The following is a 13,857-nucleotide window of genomic DNA, read 5'->3' on the forward strand; positions in this document are numbered from 1 at the left end:
CCGTCGTTCGGTCCCAGCGCCTGCCAACCTAGCAGTTCGAAAGCACCTTCGGGTGCAAGTAGATAAATAGGGACCGCTTACCAGCGGGAAGGTAAACAGCGTTCCGTGTGCTGCGCTGGCTCGCCAGATGCAGCTTGTCACGCTGGCCACGTGACCCGGAAGTGTCTGCGGACAGCGCTGGCTCCCGGCCTATAGAGTGAGATGAGCGCACAACCCTAGAGTCTGGCAAGACTGGCCCGTACGGGCAGGGGTACCTTTACCTTTTACCTTTAAAACACCAAGGTGGCTGTCACCAATGGAGGCCAATTAATATGAAAAAAATTAATATGGAGACAAACTGGCCAAAATATTGGGAAATTTTGGAACAAGATAGAGATAGATTAAAGCTGCAGAGCTTTGACAATTTAAAAACTAAAGTACGAGACTGGCTTCACTACTATCAAATAAGGGAGGTTTATAATTTAAATAAGAAAATTGGTTTTCAGGTGGAAAAATCAAAATTGGAAACAGAATTGTTAGATCCTAAAATCAAGAATTTATCAAGAATGTATAACTTGCTGTTGAAATGGAATACACAAGATGAAACGGTTAAATCTGTTATGATTAAATGGGCACAAGATTTTGGACATAACATTATGATGGCTGACTGGGAAAAGTTATGGACACAGGTATTAAGTTTATGGCTTGTAACGCCTTAAGAGAAAATATAATGAAAATGATTTACAGGTGGTACAAGACACCAGTCAAGCTGGCAAAAATTTATCATCTGCCCGATAATAAATGTTGGAAATGTAAAGAGACTGAGGGCACATTCTTTCACCTTTGGTGAACATGCCCAAGGATTAAGGCCTTCTGGGAGATGATTTATAGTGAAATGAAAAAGGTATTTAAATATACCTTCCAGAAGAAACCAGAGGCCTTCCTCCTGGGCATGGTCGGCCAATTGGTGCGAAGGGAGGATAGAACTTTTTTTATGTACGCCACAACAGCAGCAAGAATACTCATCGGAAAGTACTGGAAGACACAAGAATTACCCACCCGAGAAGAATGGCAGACGAAAGTGATGGACTATATGGAATTGGCTGATATGACTGGCAGAATCCGGGACCAAGGAGAAGAGCCGGTGGAAGAAGATTGGAAAAAATTTAAAGTATATCTTCAAAAATATTGTAAAATTAAGGACTGTTAGAAAGATGTTGGAAAAAGAAAATTAGGTAGTTTTGGTAGATATGATATAAAGGATTAAGTAAAAATGAGTCGATGAAATTGATGAAAGAGAGGATGTTAAACTATAATATTCTAAATTAAATTACTTAAATGAAAATAAGGTCGGAAGGATTTGCTGAAAAAACGATTTGAACTAGAATACAAAATTGGGAGGTGTGAGGAGGTCAAGGAAGCAAGTAAAGGAAGAAAGTTATGTAAAGGTTTAATCTGTTCTTTTTCTATTTTAAGTGAATGTATTTTTATACCTTTTTCTTTTTTTCTTTCTGTTATTGTTGTATTCTTTTTTGTATTTTGTATTGTTTTTTTTCTTTTTGTAACTTTAAACTTTGAATAAATATTATTTTAAAAAAAATTATTGGAGATTGAATGATGATTTATTAGATGATCAAGAAATATATGTAAAAGCACAAAAGACTTTAAAAGACTATTTTATGCATAATTGGAATGGAGAAATAAAAATCAATATAATGTGGGGGAGACCTGGCTTACTAGCAGTACATGTGAAAAGGATCTAGGGGTCTTGGTGGACCACAAGCTCAACATGAGTCCACAGTGTGATGCAGCAGCAAAAAAAGGGAATGCTATTCTAGTCTGCTTCCACAGAAGTCTAGTGTCCAGATCCAGGTAAGTCATAGTCACAGTTTAAGAAGGATGTGGACAAGCTGGAAGGTGTGCAGAGGAGGGAGACCAGGATGATCGAGGGTCTGGAAGGCAAGCCGTATGAGGAGCGGTTGAAGGAGCTGGGTATGTTAAGCCTGGAGAAGAGGAGACGGAGAGGAGATATGAGAGCCATCTTCAAATATCTCAAGGGTTGTCCCATGGAGGAAGGAGTGTGCTTGTTTTCTCCTGCTCTGGAGGGCAGGACTCGAACCAAAGGCTTCAAAATGCCAGAAAGGAGATTCCAGCTGTTCATTCGGAAAAGCTCTCTGACAGGAAGAACAGTTCAGCAGTGCAACAGACTCTCACAAGTGGAGGTGGACTCTCCTTCCTTGGAGGTTTTGAAGCAGAGGTTGAATAGCCAACTGCCAGGGATGCTTCAGCTGAGATTCCTGCGTTGCAGGGGGCTGGACTAGATGACCCCTGGAGTCCCTTACGGGTCTACGATTAAGTTTCTGGATCTCTTGGCTCTTGCAAACCCAACCTGCTCTGCTAGTAACTCGGCACGTGAGCCTCAGTCCAAGGACGGCTGTCGTAACTTGTGAGTTGCGCAAACACTGTGGGCTGCATGGCGTTGGCACCAGGCTGGGGAGTGGGCTGAAACAGTCGATTGGGCAGCGCTCCCTCTTAATGGATGCCACGTGGCTGTTGCATCAAAGTGCCGGCTGCCCTGACATACCTCTCCGTCTGGTGGAAATAGGGACATCCTATTCCATAAGAGAATATAATTCATGCCCTGCCCATCTGACTGGGTTGCCGCAGCCACTCTTGGCGGCTTCCAACATATACAAAAACACAATAAAACATTCAAAAAAGTCCCTTTCCAGGGCTGCCTTCAGATGTCTTCTAAAGGTCGTATAGTTACTTATTTCCTTGGCTCGGGGGTTGCAAGACTCCATACCCTCCACCATTCCCCCGATGAAAACAGGGATATCCTAAGGGAAAGTGGGACATTCCGGGATTTGTATGACACAGTGGTGTACAAATATTTTTATAAATGAATATGAAATGTTTTTATAAATACGTATGAATGAAGGAAATAAACAAATGAGGAGAGCTGGGCTCCCGTTGCTCCCACTGGCCAACCAGATGTCCAACGGAAGCCCCCCCAGCCCCCTCCCCCTCCCGTGCTTTGCTCTCCCCTCCCCCAGTCACAGGCACTCAGTGGCTCAGAGCATATCTCCTCAACTGTGCCAGAACAAACGGGACATCTCATTTTTCCCTGCGTGAGCATGGCAGTCATTTGGGGCTTCTTGCTCTCAGGCTATTTCGAAATGCGATCTCCCCTCAAAAAAAGCACATTGGGGGGCCAGGGACCTTGTGTGGGTCAGGTGATTCACGTAGGAGTGCGGCCCCAGAAGATGGGGTCCCGCTTTCCCCCCATGTGGCATTTGACAGTGTGCCATGGGCTGGCTTAAAGGAGCCTGGTAGTCACTGTGCCCAAGGGCCACGAAAAGGTCTTCTTCTTCTGCTGTGAATGTAATATCTTATTCTGAAATATTCTTTTGAGTTTGGGGTGGGTGGCTTAGCCCATATGATGCTGGAGCGAGTCCCTTCTCATTCCTGGACCCAGCGAGGGTTGAAATCCTTTGCTGAAGGAGCCAGGCAGCTTTCTGGGCCAGCGAATGGCCTGAGGGCGCAAGGAAGGCGCTTGCTCTGTGCCCAAGGACACCTGGCTGGCAGTCAGAAGGACAAAAGCCACAGGGGGAGAGGCTGCTTCCAAGCCTGGGACTGGGGGAGAACCTCGCCTGCTCTTCGTCTGGGAGACAGGGATTTCCATCAAGTTAATCATGTTAATCATGGCCAATAAAAATGGGATTTAAGGGCAACAAGTAACAGCGCAGTTCTCGGCGTGTCTAGCTAGAGGGGTGTCTTCTTGAATTTGATGGGTCTTACTCACAGGTAACGCCCATCACAGAGAAATAGATACCTCTGGCAGGGCTTTAGGGCGAGTTCCTGGGAAATTTGAAACTGCCCTGTCTGATTGGACCAAGCTCCATTTAGCCCAGTGCTCTGTCACTGATGGTGGTCAGCCAGGGCATGAGGGTGATGGGTTTTGTCCCCACCCTCAGCCACGATGGGGAAACCCAAATCTTCTAAGGCTCTGTACTCAACGTACAGTGAAAGCACATGATTTCCCCCAAAGACTGCTGGGAAATGTAGTTTACCCCCTCAAAGAGCCACAATACTTAACAAACTGCTGCAGCTCCCGTGATTCAGCTGGAAGCTGAATCTCTTTCTTCAGCGCTGGAGATGGGACAATGTTCTCTCCTGCACCTGAAGGCAGCAAGCCAGCTTGGGGGTGGCAGGCTGTCTTTGTCCTACGATGCCTCACCACTGTGTCCTCCAGCCCAGCATCTGCCCCTGAAGCAGCCACCTCACTCCCAATGACAGGGGTGGCCCTGCGCAATCCTGGCCACATGCCCTGATCTGTACCAGGGCCCAAGAAAGCATGGCAAACAGAGATGCAATCGCTTGAGGATAATTGAGCCCATTGAGGATAATTAAGTGCACTTACAGATGATGATTAATATTTCACCATTTATCAATTGAGGGCCCTTGGAATGTAGGACAGGACTCTCTCCCAGCGAGCTCACATTCAGGTTTGACAGTGTGGGGAGAGAACAGCAGAGGGAGAGTTGGAAGCGGCAGAGCTAGGAAGACAGGGAGGTTCAACAAGGGCAGGGATTGGGAGCCCACTGCCTGCCAATGGGAAGCAGAGTCAGACCACATCTGGAAGAACTCAGGTTCCCCATCCCTGAGCAAGAGCTTCGCTCAGAATATGGGCTTTGAAGCAGAACAGGTGTACAAAAGGGGGCAGGAGTGCAGAAAGAAGACTTCTAAAGTGACCCAAAGTCCTACAACAAGAAAAGTTGAGGCCACAGGCAGGCGTTTCTCAGGAGAAAGATGATTCTGCGCCCCTTGAAATGCCACCTGAATCAGTCTGGGGAAATACACACATGGGATTCAGAAGCATCGCTGCCTCTGATGGTGGAGGGAGAGCAGAGCCAGCCAGACTAGGAGCCATTAGAGCTTCTCCTCCATGAATGTGTCTAGTCGGTCTTTCAGGCCACCCAGGTTGACATCTGATGTCTTTCCACAGGGAGGGAGCCACTGCCAAGAAGGCCCTTTGCCTCATACACTCTAACTGAATCACCGGAGGAGGACCTCAGTGTCCGGGCCAAGCGATGGGGGTGGAGACGCTCCTTTGGGGCTGCCTTCAGATGTCTTCTAAAGCCTTTATACTTGCTTATCTCCTTGGCACAGGGGTGGCATTACTCCATACCCTCCAGGATTTCTCAGGGGAAAACAGGGATGTCTTCAGGAAAATCACAGCATTCTTTGATCAAATCAGAAACCAGGTTGGCTTCTGTAAATCTGGGAGGAGGAGCTTTGGCGCAGGGTATAAAAGGCTTCAGCCCTGGAAGGAGCTCTAGCTCAACTCAGAAGGTTTTCTCCAGCAGCCGAGAGAAGCTCCCAGCCCACAGCCTGCCATCATGGCAACTGTCATGATGACAGTCGACGTGGCCGCCTTGGGTGGGGAGACCCTTGCCCGGTAAGTCCAGGGGTGGTCGCCTCTCTAAGCAGGTTGGGCAGGAACTCCTCTTTCCACCTGGATAATAACCATCCATGCCTCTCTTTTTATCCTTCCTTCCTTCCTTCCTTCCTTCCTTCCTTCCTTCCTTCCTTCCTTCTTTCCTTCTCTTCAGCATGATGATCGTCTACCCCTGGACCCGGCGTTTGTTCTCTAACTTGGGGGACCCTCTCCAGCCCTCCCTCTCATTAGGATCCTCTCCAGCCCTCTTTGCACGAGGTCAAGGAGGCTTTTTCCGAGATGCGTGAACTGCTCTGTGACAATCTCCACATGGGCCCCCTCAACTTCAAGGTGAGGCTGCTCCCCCACCCCAAGGGGCTGCCTGGGGGAGGGACTTGGGGGTGCTGTGTGTGTGTGTGTCACTCTGGGTGGCTTACAGGACATAAAACATGGTAAGACATTAGACATTTCCTTATACAAGGTTGCATTCAGATTTCAGTTGTTCATTTCCTTGACATCTGGTGGAAGGGCATTCCACAGGGCGGGCGCCACAACCAAGAAGGACCTCTGCCTGGTTCCCTGTAACCTCACCTCTCACAGTGAGGGAACCACCAAAAGGGTCGCCTTCAAAGGTAGCCCCACATAGAGTGCATTGCAGTAGTCCAAGCGGGAGATAGCCAGAGCATGCACCACTCTGGCGAGACAAGCTGAGGGCGGGTGGGGTCTCATCCTGTGGACCAGATGGAGCTGGTACAAAGCTGCCCTGGACACAGAATTCACCTGCACTTCCATGGACAGCTGTGAGTCCAAAATGACTCCCAGGCTGCACACCTGGTCCTTCAGGGGCACAGTTGCCCCATTCAGAACCAGGGAGTCCCCCCCCCCACCTGCCTGTCCCCTGTCCACCCTAAACAGTGCTTCTCTCTTGTCAGGATTCAGCCTCAGTCTGTTGAATCTGCTGTGGGATCTGTTGTGGGGAGGGGGTGTCCCACACATGGGCCCCCTGGCAGAAGGAGTCACCCCTCTTTTCTCTTCCAGCTCCTGGGCAGCATCCTCATCACCATGCTGGCCTCGCGCTTTGGGAAGGAATTCACCTCTGCTTACCACCACGCCTTCCACAAGCTAGTCAGGGTGGTGGCTCATGCGCTGGCTGCCGGTCCCACTGAGACACCCCCCAGGGAGAAGAGGCCGCCTCCTTCTGCCCTCGCCACCCACCAGGTTTGGTGGGGGCCACCCCTTCCAGCCCCCATGTAACGCTTGACCCTCTAATAAATCCTCCCTCTGCAATCTGACCTGGTTTCCTATGTCTTCTTCTCTGGGACAGAGGGAGGGGACAGGCCTGGGGGTGGGGGGTTAGTTGGGGGGTGGCGTGGAAAGGGGGGGTCTTCTCTGTCACTCAAGAGGATTCATTAAGCATCAGTGGGGGGTTTTGGGCGCAATGGCATTTTGCCCCCCCCCCAAGCTGCAGTGCTTTTTAGAGCCAGAGACCCCTGCTGTGTCGCCAAATCTTTTATCCCCAAAATTCCTGGCAAGGTCCCCCCCCCCATGCTCCCAGGGCCCCCCCTGGTCTCATTGGTTGTCTCCCCACCCATTTCTTGGTGTTTGCCCCTGGTCTGTTGCCCTCTCTGTTCTTCCTACTCTGGAGAAATTGGGGGCGAGAGACTCAGATGGGGATGCGGACCCTTCCCCTGCTCTGGATTCCATCCCTCTGAATAAGGGGTGGGGGTACCAACAGGGGCCATCCAGGGAGATCCTCAAGGGCCACTCTCCCGCCCCCCGCAATGCCCCTCCCTGCCTCTTTCCAGATGGGTGTCGGGGACGGAGCTGCCTCTTAATCGGCAGAGAGAGGGGGGAATTCATTTCGTTTTATCCATTTATTTGTTTATTAAATTTGTGGGTTCACAGGATGAAATTACGATATAAAAACACAAAACGCATAATCAAATAAAAACAAAGACAAACCAATAAACACCCCCGCTAACATATTTCACACCCATAATAACATCAAAGGAGTTTACCACCTTCATTGGAACATCAAACAAAGCGATGCAAAATAAAACGCCAGGGGGGCAGCGAACCCGGCAAGTCGCCCTTTGGGGGTCCCAGGCGGAGGTCTATGGGCGGAAAGGGGCAGGTCTCCCCTAACCTTCCGAGGGTATAGAATGGGCACGACCCGCGCTCGTCCGTTAATTTATTTTGGGGGGTTTGTGAGCCGGGATGCAGAGAGGCGAGGTTCTCCCCCCGTCCCAGGCTTGGAAGCAGCCGCTCCCCCTGTGGCTTATGTCCTTCTGACTGCCAGCCAGGTGTCCTCGGGCGCAGAGCAAGCGCCTTCCTGGCGCCCTCCGGCCATTCGCTGGCCCAGAAAGCTGCCTGGCTCCTTCAACAAAGGATTTCAGACTGTCCCCGAACAGCCCTGGCCAACTCCCGTGGGGAGGGCGGGGAACAGCTTTGAATTGGGACACAATTGGCAAGCGAAGAGTCACACGCCCCCTTCAAAGGGATCCTGATTTCTGCTGCGGGAGAAAAGCATCTGTGTGGAAAGAGGGTGATTTCTGCTTTGCTTGAGCGGGGCAAGGAGGGGAGGGAATCTTTTAAGTTATGGGGCTTTTTCGGGATCTGCGTCATATCCCTTCCCCTGAAGCAAGGAATGCAAAGATTTCGGAAGAGCGGACTTTAAATTTGCCTCTTTGCGATGGATTAGTTATCGAAGTCAGGACTTTGCCTGAAAGAAGATGGAGAGCAACAACCTTGAGGGACTTTTGAGGGATTTTGACCCCCCCCCCCCTTGGGACTTCCTCCTGAGAAATAAAAGCAGTAAAGAAGAAAAGAGGGGTGACAACTGGATCGACTGTCTGTGAAGCAGGAAGATTTCTGAGTTCAGGGGGGAGGAAGGAGAGGAGACCAGGATTTTGTGGAGATTACCTCAGCCCACCTCCTTGGAGCCTGAAGGTGGAAACAAGAGCAGCGATAGGGAGAGGAGGGACCACATTGCGCAGCATCTTGACGGCTTCTGAGACGCAGAAGAAGAGAAATGGATTCTGCATATTTCTTAATGAGCTGGTTGTATGTAGAATTGAGGATTAAATTTGGTGGAATGTGAAGGGTGGGTGGCGCTGGGAGATTGGCAGTGTCAGTGGAGGGGCTGTATATTATATATTTATACAAAACACCTCTAGGGGTTTCATGTTCACCCTCTGCAGTCCGCGCTAGTGAGGCTGAGTTGCTGGTTATGGGGACCAGAGTTTCAATGGCTTGTCTCTTGAGGATAATTGAGCCCATTGAAGATAATTAATTGCACTTTCAGATGATGATGATGATTATTACACCATTTATCAACTGAGGGCCCTTGGAATGTAGGACAGGACTCTGCCCCAGGTAGCTCACATTCAGGTTTGACAGCGTGGGGAGAGAACAGCAGAGGGAGAATTGGAAGCGGCAGGGGTAGGAAGACAGGGAGGTTAAACAAGGGCAGGGATTGGGAGCCCACTGCCTGCCAATGGGAAGCAGAGTCAGACCACATCCGGAAGACCTCAAGTTCCCCATCCCTGAGCAAGAGCTTCGTTCAAAATATGGACCCCGGGATCTGGACCTCAGGGTCTGGGCTAAACAATGGGGGTGGAGACGCTCCTTTGGGTATACAGGGCTGAGGCATTTCATGGCTTTCAAGGTCAACACCAAAACTTTGAATTGTGCTCAGCGATCTTAACAGCCACTCCCAGCCACCAGTCTAGCTGCCGCATTCTGGAGTTTCCAGGTCACCTTCAAAGGTAGCCCCACATAGAGTGCATTGCAGTAGTCCAAGTGGGAGATAACTAGAGCATGCACCACTCTGGCCAGACAGTCAGGGAGGGTCTCATCCTGCGTACCAGATGGAGCTGGCAGACAGCCGCCCTGGACACAGAATTAACCTGCGCCACCATGGACAGCTGTGAGAGCAAAATGACTCCCAGGCTGTGCACCTGGTCCTTCAGAGGCACAGTTGCCCCATTCAGGACCAGGGAGTCCCCCACACCTGCCCGTTCCCTGTCCCCCAAGAACAGTACTTCTGTCTTGTCAGGATTCAAACTCAGTCTGTTGATTCCGTTGTGGGATCTGTTGTGGGGAGAGGGCGACCCACACATGGGACCCCTGGCAAAAGGAGTCACCCCTTTTTTATCTTCCAGCTCCAGGGCGAAGTCCTCATCACCCTCCTGGCCACTGACTTTGGGAAGGAATTCAGCCCTGCTTACCACCATGCTTTCCACAAGCTGGTCGGGGTGGTGGAACATGCGCTAGCCTGCCGGTCCCACTGAGACACCCCCCAGGGAAAGAAGTTCACGGCATGTAATGCCTTAAGAGAGAATATTATGAAAATGATATACAGGTGGTACATGACACCAGTCAAGCTTGCAAAAATCTACCATTTGCCCGATAATAAATGTTGGAAATGTAAAGAAACTGAAGGTACATTTTTTCACCTTTGGTGGACGTGCCCAAGGATTAAGGCTTTCTGGGAGACGATATATAATGAATTGAAAAAGGTATTTAAATATACCTTCTTGAAGAAACCAGAGGCCTTTCTCCTGGGCATAGTCGGCCAATCAGTGTTAAAGAAGGATAGAACTTTCTTTATGTACGCTACAACAGCAGCAAGAATACTTATTGCAAAGTATTGGAAGACACAAGATATACCCACTCTGGGAGAATGGCAGATGAAGGTGATGGATTACATGGAATTGGCGGAAATGACTGGCAGAATCCGAGACCATGGAGAAGAGTTGGTGGAAGAAGAAATTTAAAGACTATTTACAGAGATATTGTAAAATTAATGAACGTTAGAAGGATGTTGGATTGAAATTAAGTGGTTTCTAGCTGTAATGGTATAAAAGAATATGAAAAAATGGTTTTTTATAAGTAAAAATTTAATGTTATAATAACGTAAGATTAAAGATCAGGGTAGAATAAAGAGGGAAAGAAACTGCTGAGCTAATAAATTGAACTGGAATACAAAAAAGGGAGGTATGAGGGGGTCCGGGAAACAAGTAAATGAAAAATAATGTGATGAAAAGATTGATTGTTTTTAACTACTTTTATTTTGTATTTTTTCTTTTTTTTCTATTTTGTAATGTAAAAACCCTAATAAAAATTTTATATATAAAAAAAAAAGAGGAGCCTTCCTTTGTCCAGTGCTTCTTCCTGCTTCTTCCATGTGGTAGTTTGAAGTCTTGTTGCAACAATAAAGATCAGGCCACCTGGCTGCTGTTTTGCTCCAATACTCTTGACTGGTGTCTTTGTTTGAGAATCCAAGTGAGCCTGGGGATGTTCCTGTAACAGGAGGTATGTCAGGGGAGCCGGCACTTTGATGCAACAGCCACGTGGCATCCATTAAGGGGGACCGCTGCCCAATCGACTGTTTCAGCCCACTGCCCAGCCTGCTGCCAACGCCATGCCGCCTAAAGAGTTCGTGCAACACACAAGTTACGACAGCCGTCCTTGCACTGAGGCCCACGTGCCCAGTTACTAGCAGAGCAGGTTGGGTTTGCAAGAGCCAAGATGAAATATACTCGGAGTCGAGTGTGGGTTTCATGCTCTTTATTCAGCTCATAATAGTGAGGAATGAAAGTTCCCCCAAAGTATCCGCTTTATATACATTATTTACACAATGGGTTGCATGTGATTGGCTAATTCCAGGATTCTCCTGTAGGCCAATCAGGTTGCTGATTCACTTCCACCTGGAGTTGGATTGGGTGGTGTAGGGGTCAGATGGGATTACCATGAGGAATTATAAAATATACATCAAGCCATCGTGTCCACGATGAAGACATTGTGTTGACTGGGTTTGATATATTGATGATAATTTCTGATTAAATCCCATAAGATTCTACATTCATGCCCTTTTCATGCCCTTTTGACTCTACTGCCCATTTCTCTCTCCTCACGTCACGTACACAGCAGTACACAGCAGTTGCTTCGCCAGGCAGGCAAGATAGTGGGCAGTTTCTTTGAGGTAGTTTCTTATATATAATCTTAAAATGTTAATCTTGGAGCCAGGAAACAGATCTCACATGAAGGTGGTAGTAATCTGGTCTTTCTGGCCATCCTTCTTATCATGTTTCTTTCTCAGCTCTGGGGTTGCCAGATGCACCCCTTTGTAGCTCTCAAGTTACCGTATTTTTCGTTCTATAGGACGCACATTTTCCCCTCCAAAAATTAAGGGGAAATGTGTGTGCGTCCTATAGAGCGAATGCAGGCTGCGCCGCTAAGCCCAAAGGCAGAACAGGAAGACGGAGCACTGCGGAGTGCTCCGTCTCGCTGCTCTAGCTTGGGGACGGCTGCGCACAAACCTCTGCAGGACAGCGGGGTGCCTTCACCCCGCTGTCCTGCAGAAGCTAGCAAGGCTGTTCCCAAGCCAGAACAGCTAAACGGAGGGCTCCGTCTCACTGCTCTAGCTTGGGGACGGCTGCGCGCAAACCTCTGCAGGGCAGCGGGGCGCTGCGCTCCAAAGGCTTCAGAGATCTTTGAGGCTGGCGGTGGGGGAAAGCAGCGCTTCCCCCCACCGCCAGCCCCACAAGCTCTGGTGAATGTACCTTGAACGCACCTTGTTTTAGAGGGGAAGAACAAGAAAAATTTTTTTCCCCTGTTCTCCCCCTCCTATGGTCTGGTGCGTCCTATGGTCCGGTGCGTCCAATGGAGCGAAAAATACGGTATTTACTACCCCTTTGTAGTTCTCAACATATTTACCCCAAAATATATGCATGCTAGTTAGTGTTGTAGTGTTACTTTCCCCCCACGTGGGGTTTGACGAAAGCTCAGAGGAAATATGATTGGTTCTTACGAGCACTGTGTAAAAGATTCTTTCGCTAATAAAATGGCCTGGCGAGGGGTGTGGTTTACGCACTTTTCTCCGAGAGCCTTGCTGGTCAAAGGCTCCTCTCTTGTTTTTAATCAGGGTCCCGTCCTTCCTTTACTTTGGAACGCAACAGGGTGGCTCCTGCGGACCAATCAGACTGCTGCATTCTGGATCCTATTGTTCTAGGACCAATCAGACTGCTGCATTTTGGATCCTATTCAACTCAGTACATAACACAAGAGATCCAGAAACTGAATCACAGGGCTGTAAGGGACTCCAAGGGTCATCTAGTCCAGCCCCCTGCAATGCAGGAATCTCAGCAGGACAGAGGGCCATCCAACCTCTGCTTCAAAACCTCCAAGGAAGGAGAGCCCACCTTCTCCCAAGAGAGACCGTTCCACTGCCAAACAGCTCTTACTGTCAGAAAGCTTTTCCGAACATTTAGTTGGAATCTCCTTTCTTGATACTTGAAGCCATTGGTTTGAGTCCTACCCTCCAGAGCAGGAGAAAACAAGGTTGTTGCCTCTTCCATGGGACAACCCTTGAGATATTTGAAGATGGCTATCGTATCTCCTCTCAGTCTCCTCTTTTCCAGGCTGATCATACCCAGCTCCTTCAATCGCTCCTCATACGGCTCACCTTCCAGACCCTTGATCATCCTGGTCACCCTCCTCTGCACATTTTCCAGCTTGTCCACATCCTTCTTATTAAACTGTGGTGACCAGAAGTGGACACCGTTTCCAGGTGTGGTCTGCCCAAGGCAGAAGAGAGCAGGACTATGACTTCTCTTGATCTGGATGCTAGACGTTTGTGGATGCAGCCTAGAACAGCATTACCTTTTTGCTGCTGCATCACAGTGTGGACTCATGTTGAGCTTGTGGTCCACCAAGACCCCTAGATCCTTTTCAAATGCAGTGCTAGTAAGCCAGGTCTCCCCCCTCCTATATTTGTGCATCTGGTTCTTCCTGCCTAAGTCCACAACCTTACATTTGTCCCTGTTGAAATTCATCTGGTTAGCTTGCGCCCAGTTCTCCAATCTGTTAAGGTCATTTTTTTTTTGTTTTAATATTTTTTATTAAATTTTACACAGATTTTCCAACACAACGTAACAAATTTTGGCTGTCACAGCCCAGGACTTCCTTCAACCCCTTCTAAAGGTTTTTTTAGTTATGCATTACTATGCTTATTGTTGTAAATCCAGTCTTACATTATCTTAGTCCTTTTCACACACACACACAAATCAGCTAATCTTAGTCCTTTTCACAAAAATTTGAATAGTCCACCTTACAAAACTTCTTGCAACTCTACAAGTGATGTTAAGTAATGACTATTGTCTTTCAAATACAACATAAATTTCTTCCAGTCCTTTTCAAAAGTCTGGTCCTGCTGGTTTCAAATTTTCCCTGTAAGTCTTGCCAGCTCGGCATAGTCCATCAATTTTATTTGCCACTCATCTTCTGTTGGTATTTCTTCTTGCTTCCATGTTTGGGCTAGTAATATTCTTCCTGCACTAGCTGCATACAAAAACAATTCCCCACCCCCAATTGTTTTAATTACTTTTCACAAAATTATAAACAAACAGATAAACAAACATACAAAGAAACATAAA

At 48.3% G+C, this 13,857-nt stretch overlaps 1 protein-coding gene and 1 long non-coding RNA gene across 2 annotated transcripts in view; one reads left to right on the top strand and one right to left on the bottom strand.

Annotated features, from left to right (window-relative positions):
* Positions 1-13,857, bottom strand: part of LOC114589664 (uncharacterized) — a 999,511-nt gene that overhangs the window by 417,291 nt on the left and 568,363 nt on the right. The gene's annotated exons all lie outside the window — the stretch shown is intronic.
* LOC144327622 (uncharacterized) lies at positions 8,016-10,673 on the top strand. Its single transcript, XR_013392744.1, has 2 exons — positions 8,016-8,482; positions 9,583-10,673. It is a non-coding gene; the product is annotated as an uncharacterized LOC144327622 (long non-coding RNA).

Source organism: Podarcis muralis, chromosome 4 (genome assembly GCF_964188315.1).
Source record: "Podarcis muralis chromosome 4, rPodMur119.hap1.1, whole genome shotgun sequence".
Classification (NCBI taxonomy): domain Eukaryota; kingdom Metazoa; phylum Chordata; class Lepidosauria; order Squamata; family Lacertidae; genus Podarcis; species Podarcis muralis.